The sequence below is a fragment of the Haematobia irritans genome, chromosome 4 (genome assembly GCF_050003625.1).
Source record: "Haematobia irritans isolate KBUSLIRL chromosome 4, ASM5000362v1, whole genome shotgun sequence".
NCBI classification, from domain to species: Eukaryota; Metazoa; Arthropoda; class Insecta; order Diptera; family Muscidae; genus Haematobia; species Haematobia irritans.
Window position 1 is genome coordinate 179,165,092 of NC_134400.1, and position 13,123 is coordinate 179,178,214.

Consider the following 13,123-nt stretch of genomic DNA (forward strand, 5'->3'; position numbering starts at 1 on the left):
ATTCAGTGCTTTATATTGGGGTTTGCTAAAATTGTGACCCTTATAGAAAGATAGAACTATTGTCTAACAAATGCTTAAATAGCTAAGCGTAAACCTCTTTCTTTATGTTTTAATACCAGTGGAATCTTATGAAAATATGTCTATTGAAATTCTCTCCGAGGGCGAATATGAATATAGCCAAGTTGTATATGAAACTCCACTATATTCCCAAACCACAATTTCGAAGGCGGCAAAGAAAATTGCAGAAGACGAGAAAAATGCAAATGAGAGGTTGTCAACCATTGGCTGTGCCAGAAACTAAACGAAAACAACCTCGCTCCTGGAATGCAGGCAGGCAGGTCATGATCAGTATCAAATAGATGCTGGACAAAAAGAGTTTGGAGCCCACCAGTGCAAACAATGCGGCTTAATCTATACAGTCCATGAACCCGAAGAAGAAAAACTCCATCGTGATTTTCACGCCTCTCTTCATGTTTTGCAATTTAAGGGTTGGATAGATGAGGACATCATGGCCATATATCCCGAATGGGGCCCGATGGTCGCATTATCCGCTTACCAGAATCAACTGCCTTGAAACGTAAGGAACATCTAATGGATATATTAAAAATTGTCGATAAAAAGCGGGGCTTTTCGTCGTACATTGTACCAAAAACGTTTGTTGCCTATTTCGCCGTAAGAAAAATGCAAATTGTGGGCTCATGTTTGGTCCAACCACTGGAAAAGGCCAACAACTATATGTGTGTGGATGGTGTTGATTGTTGTACAGAAGAACAATTTGAAGCCAAGTAAGTTAAACCTTCAAACAACAAATGAAAACAAACAAACGAGTAAAAAAATTCTTAATTTCCTTCCGATTTTAGGTGTGGCATTTCACGCATATGGGTTTCCCCTTTACATAGGCGATTCCACATCGCTACCAAATTGATACAAGCAGTGCAATTAAATACGATATATGGTGAAGAAATACCTTTGGATAAAATAGCCTTTAGTGCACCCAGAAAAAAGTGACCCCTTCTTTAAGTTAAAATGAACTTATTGTGAAGAAAGTTGAACTTCGTATAGCGCCAAAGACATTTTTATTTGTTTGAACGATGTGATTTTCGTAGAAATTAGGAATAATGCATTCCATATATTAGTTAACATTTTCCTATATTTATATACCACTATACTACAGAATGAAAAAATTTAGCTAATTTGAATTCATATATGGAATGATTTTATTGAAATTTTTTCATTCATTTCGACAAATCTTACACATTTGTGGTAAAACTTTTACTTCATAATTAGAACTGCTTACCTTCGTTTTTAAATACAATTTTATTTATTTCTATAAGCAATTTTATCTTCAATAAAAGACATGTTTTATTAATATATTGAATATATTTATTAAGAATCAACAGCATCGAATCTCTTTGAAATATTAGTTTATTATTCCACTATTTCCAATTTCCCTGTGATATTATCAACTGTAAAACGCACTTTTTCTTCTTCTTGTACTTTTCACCTTTAATAAGTTGCTGCCTAACGATTTTGTCCTCCTTTTACAATTTCAATACCTACAAATATAAAAAATCATAAAACATTTTTGTTGCAAAAGGTTAGCGTCACTGAATATTACCTGATAATTGAAGATTCCAAAATGAAGACAAATGAAAGGGTTGTTATTCTGCTGGTGTTTTCTTTCTTTATATACCATCACGAACATTGATAGATTTATTTAAAAAAAAAACGAAAATTTTTCTCACTAATTTAAAATAACAAATATTTTATATATTTTATTTGTTATTTATTATATTATTTTACCATATTATTTTTTAACAATCTCTCCGTATACCAAAACAACGCGATTCCAACTAAAAAAACAACCGACGCGCAAATATATCGAGTACACCCGCGCGCAAACACATCGATTACGATGACAGGTCTCGATTACAGGTAGACAATAGAAATTTAGAAAAATTTCCTATATTCTAACAAGTGTGTTTCCTTAAGTTTTGAAAGGATTGCATACTTCTTAGTACGAATGAACTAAAATATTTTTTTATTCCAAGTGTTGTTCGTATGTATGAAAAACTTTCTATTATAAAGGAAGTCGCAGTTATCATTTTATAAGAAATTTTACTAATTTTGAGGAAACTTGGTTTTAGTTCGGTTTTTGTTTATTTTTACGAATGCTTTGTTATCGGTGAATAAAATTTTCTTTTTCAGTAGTAAATTCTTATACCCAGCGAAGAAAATAGTATGAGTAAAATTACATGCCTTATTCTAGTTAATGAACTATTCCTAACTGCTTACAGTTTAGGATTTTTTTACTGAAACGAGTAAATTTTATTATTTTTCACAAAAATTTACCTTAATGGAAATAAAATGGATAAACTATATTGATGAAAATTTTTTCCTTTAGTTTCGAAGGCACTTTTTTCTGGGTGTGCCCCCACTGAAATGGGTAAAAGTTTCGCTCAGAAAATTACACAAACCGATAACTTTTTGGTTTATCAATAAATTGAAAATATGCAGATAATTTAGAGATTGTTACTCCATCGATATAAGACAATTATGCTGGAAATCAATTGGTCTATTTTTAGATTTTATTTTGCATGTTTATCATTTTGTTTTGTTTTTTTTTTTTTATAGAAATAATGATGCCCCTAAACTTTATATTTATGGAATTAAGATCAGAAAATGCCTCATTTTCATCTGTCTGTTAAAAACAATCGCTTTTTAGTTTAAATCTTAAAATAGAAATTTTACATGGCTATCAGGATGATGGGGTAGTGTATAGAGTATTTACTTGCTCCCCCATCAGGATTACCTATTAAATTTCTTTGTATAGTATGGGCAATTATTTTTGCATTCAAAATGGATTTTTAAATATTAACGCATAATCTATAGTAACATATCCGAAATATATTTGAACTGTACATAAAAACCATTCGCTTTGAATAATCATCATACAAAAATGTTAACGTTCTTTTTATTACTCCAAGTACACATAAAAAATACTTTTTAGCAACACATATAACTACAAGTTATTCGCTTTTTTCATTTCGTTTTGAATTTTATTATAGGTTTCTTATACCTCATTCACATTAGGCTCGAAATCTATTAAAAGTTGATTTGAAATCCCTTATTTATAAGGCAAATGACAGTTGAAATCTAGTTAAAGTGGATTTTAGAAGTGTAATGTGAATGAGGTATTAAAGGCATTGCATTTGCTTACATGTTTGTCAACTGTTATTTTAAACCAACATATGTACATACAAACATATTTTTTTCATTTGTAAGAATATTTGTTTTTTTATTACATACTCTATTCGGATTGTTTTAAGCAAATCATTACAATTTAAGGTTCCATCAGCACCGAAACAACCTTAATAAAAAGTGTGTGTTTTTTAATCCTGAATAAATAACATTTTTAAGAAAAAGTATCAATTTATTTTTTACATAGTCTGTTTTTAACTCCATACACTTCTCTGGCTCCAAGCACGGTTGCCATAGTTACCCAGAAAAAACTAGGTAACCACAACCCATTACAATTGGCATCAGTTTTCATTACACGTTGCAATACATTGCGATGAGTTATAATGACTTACACAGAAAAAAAAGTGTCTCGTAAATTTAAGAAGATTTTTACAATAATTTATTACAAGAATTTTCCAGAATTTTAGTTCATTTTTCGTATCTTCAACGAAAATTAACTACTCGAAAGGAAATTTTACAAATTCTAAGTAGCAATCGTTTAGTTCATGGCCTACAAAATACGATGGAAATTTCCTTAAAAAATTTCTTAACTGGTAGTTAAAAATTCGTTTGTCATGCTATAAAACTACTTGTGAAATGTAAAGTATTTTCTAAATAATAAGTGCAATTTACTATAAGATTTTTTTGTATGAGAAAATATTTTTTTACGAAAAGTGAACTTGAAAGTGGATAGGAATTTCTTACTGACAATTCCTATAGTTAATAATTGTTGGTAAAAAATTACCCAATGAAATATTTTTAGTTCACATGTAATTAAATTTATAGACATTTTCGTCAAAAATGGTAGATAACATTTCATGAAAATTTTGCAAATTTTAAGTTAAACGTTTCATCGTTCATAAACTGGTGTGCCTTTACGAGTATTATTCTTAGAGTAAATTGTCAGCAGATGCTATGAACTAATGCATAGTACAGAGATCTTTATCGGCATAGTGGAATGTGATTAATGTAAAGATGATGTTACTTGAGTTTTGTTGTGTATACATGAGTGTGGGGTTGTTTTTATTTTTGTCCATTTAGTGGTTTGTGTGTGTGTGTTTGTTATTCGCGGATGATTTAGTTGGCTGGATGAGGTGTTGTTTTCAATAAAGGCACATGTGTTTTTGTTGTTGTAGGAATGTTTTGGCTTTGCTTGGTTTTGTTTGGCATGCTTTAGTTGTATAGTTGGCGTTGGCGTGGGCTGTTGCATCTTTTTAGCTGGTATGCAACAAGGGAATATAAAGACGTGGAATATTTTGGATTTTTGAGACATATATTGGTGTTTGTTAATTAAACCTTTTAAATGAAAGTTATTAATATTTTATCAGTAGTTTAGAAAAAAGTTATTAAGAATATTTAGGAAAATATGTTGAAAGTGTATTGAAATTTTTATTATTCTATGTAAAAAAAATAATATTCAATTCCAGATGAATTTGGAAAATTTTTGTTATATCTCAGCGTATAGTTTATTCATAAATTTGTAAGTATTTTTTTAATATGACTTTCTTTAAAAAAGAATATTTTTTATGTATATTATTATTTGTTAATTATTTTTTTTGGAAATCAGTTTACTGGTTTTCTTTGTTGTAAAAACAATATTTAATTTCAGAGCAACTCCAGATGGATTCGAACAAATTTAAAAAATAGAGAATTGGTAAGTTTTCTTTTAAAAATTGCCTTTTTTCGACTAGAATATTTACGTTTTTATGACCTTTTTATCATCAAAATTACAGGTTTTTAATACCTTATTTTAGTATTTCTTTAATAAATTTTTTTGGAAAGCAATGTAATATTTTTAATGTAAAAACAAATATATAATTTCAGAATAACCCCTTAAAAATTTGGACAAATTTTTAGTACTCCTTTGCCTGTAATTTAATAGTGAATTGGTAAGGATTCTTTCACTTTCTTTTAACCCTGGACAGTCATCCTTATTTTTTGTACATTAACGTCATCCTTCGTCATTTTGACTATGGCTGATTTCAAGACGCTATAATTTTCATCGTGAGCGAAAAAGTGAACCAAACTTGAATTTATTTTCTTATTCAATTTGGTTTTAAGTAGTATAAAACAAAAATTCATAAAACGGTCGGATTAGTATAACTTAAATTTACCATTTCCCAATAGACTAAAAAGCATTTTAAATCGAAAATGAAATTACGTGTCGTCATTTTGACGAATGATGACTGTCTAGGGATATCAAGAATATTTGGTTTTTTATGCATATTATTATTTTTTTATTAGATTTTTTGAAAACCTATTTAATAATTTTATTTAATGTAAAAAATAAATATTTAATTTCAGAGTAACCCAAATAAATTTGGACAATTTTTTATATTTCCCCTCAGCGTACAATTTAATAGAGAATTGGTAAGTTTTATATTAAAACTTTGGCTTTCTTTCAACTAGAATATTTATTTTATTATATCTTTCACATCGATAACGACACAGTTTTATGAGTTTATTTAGAGTAATTCATTATTTCTCTAATTGTTTCAGGTACAAATTTTATGAGATACCTTTTCCAAAGAAAAGTTAAATTCCTTACACCATTTGATAAAATGCCCCAAATATTGTAAGTTACAAGCTAACATGAAGAATTAAAAATTATATTTCATTACATGGTGTTAATTTTTAACAATTTTCATTATTGTTTCCATTTTTTCCAGCAAGATATGTGAAAAAATTACCTACGATGAAGAAAAAAAGGATAAGTCAAAATGTCCAAACAGCGAGTTCAAATGAACTACTCTCTGTTCCACGTGGTCATAATTTTTAATCACAAAAAACATTGTATTAAGAACTTTCATCATACGTTTTTATAATAAAGTACTTTTGCTTAAAGAAAGTTTAATTTTAATGTATGAAAATTTTCATAATAGTAAAACGGTTTGCTGTTCCTTTAATTATTTAATTTCTCTGTACTGTGGAATGATTGATTTAAAAATAGTTTAGTCGTCGACATTTTAAAGAGACTGTTAACCAATTTTTATTATCGGGTTTCTCACAAAATAAGCAAGTAAACCAAAATAATACGGACTTTTTAACTTGGTAGGGGTATATAAATCTTATGGTGTTGTAAAAATGAACTAAACTACAATGTTATAGATGAACTAAAATTGAAGAAAATTATAAACTAGATAAGTTGAAAAAAATCTTAAGGGCTAAATCATGGTCAATATTACTACAGTTTAGTTCATTTTGCAATGGAAAAGGGTTCACTGTTTTTTCAGTGTACTTGTAATGACAAAAATAAATACTTCTCGGTAATTTTCCAATTGTTATTGTCAAATTTTTAGGCAGTTGGCTTAATAAAATAGAATAAATGATGGTACCATTTTTAAGGCTTTTAGTTCGATTGTTTTTAAAATTAAACGTTTTGTGCTTTTTAAATAAAAACAAACTTAAAACAGTGAAAATACTGTTTTCTGAGAATAAATCAATTATCTCCTTTAAATACACATTTGGTAGCAAGACATCATTAAATTAAATTAATCCTGATTTATTGTTTCTCCAAGTTATCTGTACCAAATAACTTTTTTTTTAATTTTTGGACTTAGGTTAAAACTAAATCCATTTACTGCATTTCTGTTGTCGTTTTGCAAACAGTCTTGTGGAATTTAATTCTTTTCCTCATTTTTGCCACGTTCTTCGTTTTCAATATCTTTCACTGCTGGTGGATCGTTGAAAGATTGAACTTCTCCCGAAGCCCAAATACAATAAACTACAACAGTACCACAGAGAACAGCAAAAGCCACCCAGAATAACAAACGCCATTCCAGTAATGTATCACTTGGTGTCATAACTCCCACCAAATATGGTGTAATTACACCAGTTATAGCACCAATACCATTAGTGATGGCCATCAATGTACCCGAATAATTCGGACTCATATCAAGTGGGCTAAGTTTCATGCCAGCATAGAAAGCACATTACAAATTGTAATGAAGGCCACAACAGCAACACGATCACAACCAGCATAGGATGCAGCAACCATGAAAATAGCAGGACCAAATGCAGCAACAGCAGTCATCACTTTACGGGTATTTGTAATACTCAAAATCTTTTTGCCCATCAACCAATCGCCAATGAAACCAGATGAAATCGAGAAAATCCACATGAATACAAGCCATTAGCTTTGATGGAGAATTGCATAACATCAGACATATATTTGGGTAAATCGGTAACCATAATGTAGAAGCCGCAATCATGACTGATTTGAGCACAGACTTAAGCAATCATAGGTAAATTAGTTAAAATAGCCTTCCAGGGTGTGGGTGGAAGATTTTCATTGAGAACAATGGAGCCCATTTCTTTTTCCAAGTAATCACGTTCGCTGGGTTTGATGTAGGGATGAGAGGCGGGGTCACTAAAGCATAAGAGACTGGAAAATATAAACCATAAAACACCAAGACCACCAAAGAGGTAAAATACAATAGGTCAATCATAGGCATCCAAAAGTACTCCGGATAAGGAATTAGCCAATATAGTACCTACCACCACCACCCAAAACCAAGGCACCCAATTTTCCACGTTCTTTTAGAGGGACCCATTGTGATAGTAGAACACTTAAAGCTGGGAAAGTAGTACCTTCGCCCAACCCCATTAATATGCGAACAATGATAAGAGCTGTGGAACCCCCTTCGGTAATGGCGATTGGTGTACCAAAGTGAAAATAGCCGTCGATAGAATACCCAAAGTCCATTTACCACCGAATTTTTCAGCCAATAGATCACCAGGAATATGGGTTACAATGTAACCAATATAGAATGAGGACAGAATTAAACCTTGTAATTCTTCGGACCATTCATAATCACCACCACTCGAATAATCAGAGTCCAAATCACCTGCTGGACACACCGCCGCTTCACCTTCTTCTGTATGATTCCTTTTTACGACTAATTCGGTAATGGCAATTGAAAGACTAATTATTTTTGTTTGTTTTTGATATCTATATTTAATGTTATTATTTTCACTTTTTGCTATAAATTGGTGGTCTCTACCTCCATTTTTATTTGTAAACAAAAAACTTCATTTTGACAGCTGGGGTAAAAGTGTTGCCAACCAAAATCGAAATTTGAACTGAAAAATTTTTGCGTTTTATTTTAGCACTGGTTATCAGTGCAAAAATAAAACAGCCCTAGGGTTGTTTTCTTTTTGCACTGGATACAACATTTGTATGGGCTATCCAGAACATCGTTCCACTGGTGTTCTATCCAGAACATCTCATCAGTGCAAGTCGCGCCGATCTTGCCAGATTGTGTTTCAATAAAGTGACGCTTCATCGATTCACAATAGCACTTTATTGTGACTAATTTATCGAAAAACATGAAATTCAAAGTGGTATAGTGTCATAAATAATCGCAGCAGTAAATATTTATTACTAATTGGAGCATTTCATACATTAAAAATGCAAGATTTCACTTCTTTTCTGTAATTGTTTTTGAACAGCTGATGACAGTGTTGCATATTTTTGGAGATGTCCTGGATAAACGAGTACTCTGTTCTCTTTTAGTCCTTCACGGCTTAAGGCCGGTATACACCTCTACCGAAAAATGTCATTCCCATAAGAAATGCATTGCTATTTAGCTAACGAAATTTTCGGTAGCGTTCAATTTCGTAAGCTGGTACGCACCTCTAATGAAAATAACAGGGTTGTCAAAAGCATATTTTGGCAGCAAACATTTAATTTATTACAATCATTGTGTGCGTAAAAGTTTTAAAAGGTCTGTAAATAATAAACAATTTATTTGAGGAATATTTGGAACATATATTAACAAGTTTTAAAAGGATTAGCTGGTTTAAAATTTGTGTACACAGCCCTGTTTTTCTTTTTTTTTTTTTGCAGACTTAAATAAATTTTTGCTACGGAAAATTTCGCTAGAGGTGCATATCGGCCTTTAGGGTATCCAGTGCTAAAAGAAAACAGCCCTAATATTGGCCAAATTATAAGTTATGTTCAAACCCTCATCCTCATCGCTACCACAGACTTGTAAATGTCACTGCAACAATCGCCAACTGTGATGGGGGAAGCATATCAAAAAGTACAAAGTGTACATGAACGTATTTTGCCATCACTAAAGTTAGAAGAGTCATTTTATATTATGTGAAACGCCAAGCGCAACCCTGCCAGCATTTCAAAGTTCCATTTCATCCTCATCGCTACCACAGACTCGTAAATGTCACCACAACCATCGCAAACTGTGATGGGGGAAGCATATCAAAAAGTACAAAATGTACATGAAAGTATTTTGCCATCACTACTGTTAGAAGAGCCATTTTATTTTTTGTGAAACGCCAAGCGCGACCAGCTTGTTATATTTTATTTAAATAAAAACGAAAATAAAGTTCTGAAAACATAGATATTACGCTTAAAATTGTGAAAGGTATATGGTGAACAATTTTCGACTTTCCAAATAGAATAAAGTGATCGTTTTTCAAATATTTTTCCAGGCACGCTGTCTCCATCGAAAATAAACAAACTGGCTGATAGACGCTGCAATATGTAACTTGCTACTTAAAACTCAACATCATTCTTTTATTAATGCAAAAAATTATGTTAAATGTGATGAGATAAACCGAAAAATGTAATATTTATAAGAAATTATAAATGTTTAATCAAATCAATAAACATCTACACAATCGTGTTTTACTTGACCACAATGATTCTCCTACAATTACCTTAAAATTCACTTTTTCTGATAGTTTGCAGGGGTTCTTATTGGTGTCCTTCGAAATTGATCTAAATAGGCACCTAATAATTGAACTGATGAGAAACTTGTTCGTAGTAACTTGGCGTGGTACAACTTCTCAATAGTGACGGCGCTTTTCAGATGAGTTTTTGATGTCGTATACGTTTATTTTCGACGTAGTGGGGATTCTCAGTAGTGCCGTCAAATTCAAAAAATGTTGGCACGGAAAGGCCGGTACTCTGTTCAGTTTTCGCGTTGAAACTCCATACAAAACCAAAAAATGCGAAAAATTTGCGAAATTTTTTCCATTTGTGATACTTTGTTTTTTCGTGTTGAAAAACTGACGTTTATAGCACGGCGCCATTTGCAATGTGAATTAAGAAATAATTTATTTATTAAAAACTATTTGTGCGGGTTTATAAATCAAACACGGACCATATTTTTGTTCCGAAACTATATAAAGGATCAAAGGAATAGCAGATCAATTGCCCAAGGAAAAATAAAATGTTATTTTGTAAAAACAAGCAACAACCACCAACTTAATCCAATATCGCTCCCTGTAAAATAGCGCTCCAACCCTGCCAACATTTTTTGAAATTGGGGGCGCTTCTGAGAATCCCCACTACGTCGAAAACAATCATATACGACATCAAAAACTCGTCGGAAAAGCGCCGTCACTATTGAGAAGTTGTACCACGCCAAGTTACTACGAAAAAGTTTCTCATCATTTTTCGGTTTATCTCATCACATTTAACATAATTTTTTGCATTAATAAAAGAATTATGTTGAGTTTTAAGTAGCAAGTTACATATTGCAGCGTCTATCAGCCAGTTTGTTTATTTTCGATGGAGACAGCGTGCCTGGAAAAATATTGGAAAACGATCACTTTATTCTATTTGGAAAGTCGAAAATTTTTCACCATATACCTTTCACAATTTTAAGCGTAATATCTATGTTTTCAGAACTTTATTTTCGTTTTTATTTAAATAAAATATAACAAGCTGGTTGCGCTTGGCGTTTCACAAAAAATAAAATGGCTCTTCTAACAGTAGTGATGGCAAAATACTTTCATGTACATTTTGTACTTTTTGATATGCTTCCCCCATCACTGTTCCGATGGTTGTGGTGACATTTACGAGTCTGTGGTAGCGATGAGGATGAAATGGAACTTTGAAATGCTGGCAGGGAAGCTACCTAAAAAACGCCGCTTTCTATGTGCGAAATAATGGTACCGGCCTGAAGATATAATTGATAACTCTTAGGGTTCGGCCACACTGTAAGATTCTTTACAAACTCAAACATTCCGTCCGGATAATCTTATAGTCTGGCCAGCGCATTACAGATCCGCTTGGATGAACAAATTACATCGATCCGTTTAAAATTTGGTATGTGATATCACTATATGCCCTCCACCAACCGTGCAAATGTTTGTCCACATTGGTCCATAACTGTATAGCCCTTTATATACCGATCCCCATCTTGGAAAAGCAAATTTCATCCTACCCGATTGAAATATGATACGCGATGTTAGTACGTGCCCTTCGATCGATACTGCAGGTTGCTAATGCGCCGTCCAGATTATAAGTTTATCCGGGCGACAGTGCTCGTGTCAAATATAACCCAGATAATGGCCAAAATATAAGTTATGTTCGATGGCTACATTATAAGTTGTAGTTTGTAATGCGTCTTACAAACTATAAGTTTTTCCGGACGGAATGTCTGTGTTTTGTAAAAAATCTTACAATGTGTCCAATCGATACGACAATTCGTTGATGACTAAATAATCGGTAAATGTGTTATCGATCCCATAAACAGGTGTACCTCAGGGTAGTCATTTGGGTCCTGTCTTATTTTTGTTATTTATAAACGATTTACCTCAGTCCGTAGTTAATGCGCTTTACAGACTATCAGTTCCGGACGGAATGTCGGTGTTTGTAAAGAATCTTACAGTGTGTCGGATCGATACGACTTGTCGGCGATGACTAAATAATCGGTAAATGTGTTATCGATCCCATAAACATGCAGCAGTATCGATTATGCCTTCGGACTTAACTTATAATGTGCACAATGTATGGGATATGTTCGACACAAGTACTGTCGTCCGGAATAACTGATAGTCTGTAAAGCGCATAACTCTAGGATTTCGATGTATGCTGATGATGTTAAGTTATTCTCCTCGTTCGATAATTCTGGTCGGGTGCATTTATTACAGGATGATTTGGATAGTTTTGGTGATTGGGGTAGGGTAAATCAATGGATTTGAACTTGAAGAAATGCACGTTTATGCGTTTCTTCAAGTCTTTTGATGTTCGGTATAGTATACAGGGCACGTTATTGGAGGAGGTTAATTCTTTTGATGATCTTGGCATTGTTATGGATCGTAGGCTTAATTTTAATTTTAATTCGATGGTGAGTAAGGCATCTGGGGTTCTAGGATTCATAAAGCGTTGAGCGAAGGAGTTTTCGGATCCTTATGGTACCAAGAGGCTGTTTACTGCCCTTGTTAGACCCATTCTGGAGCATGGTTCTATGGTGTGGGATCCTCAGTATGATGTTTACATTGATAAGATAGAATCGGTACAGAAGCAGTTCTTGTTGTTCGCTCTAAGACATCTTCATTGGAACAGTGATTTTGTTCTTCCTCCTTACGCTCCATGATGATGTAAAGGGTAGTTTGTGGGGATATTCCTTGCTCTGAATTGATATCTAAGATTAGGATAAATGTTCCTTTTAGGGCATCTAGGAATTACCTGTTTTTTTAATTGATTTTCAACGTTCGAATTATGCTTCTGTGGAGCCTATTCGTAGGATGTGCATTAATTTTAATTCAATCTATCATCTAGTTGACACTAAAGGCCGGTATGCACCTCTAGCGAAATTTTCGGTAGCAAAAATTTATTTAAGTCTACAACAAAAAAACAGGGCTGTGTGCACAAATTTTAAACCAGCTAATAGCTTTTAAAAATTGTTAATATATGTTCCAAATATTCCTCAAATAAACTCTTTATTATTTACAGACCTTTTAAAACTTTTACGCACACAATGATTGTAATAAATTAAATGTTTGCTGCCAAAATATGCTTTTGACGACCCTGTTATTTTCATTAGAGGTGCGTACCAGCTTACGAAATTGAACGCTACCGAAAATTTCGTTAGCATAAATAGCAATGCATTTCTTATGGGAATGAAAT

At 32.5% G+C, this 13,123-nt stretch overlaps 2 pseudogenes; both read right to left on the bottom strand.

Annotated features, from left to right (window-relative positions):
* Positions 1-6,554: 6,554 nt before the first annotated feature.
* On the bottom strand, positions 6,555-7,348 carry LOC142236191 (putative inorganic phosphate cotransporter; annotated as a pseudogene).
* A 145-nt stretch (positions 7,349-7,493) lies between these two features.
* LOC142235876 (sialin-like) lies at positions 7,494-8,275 on the bottom strand (annotated as a pseudogene).
* Positions 8,276-13,123: the final 4,848 nt, after the last annotated feature.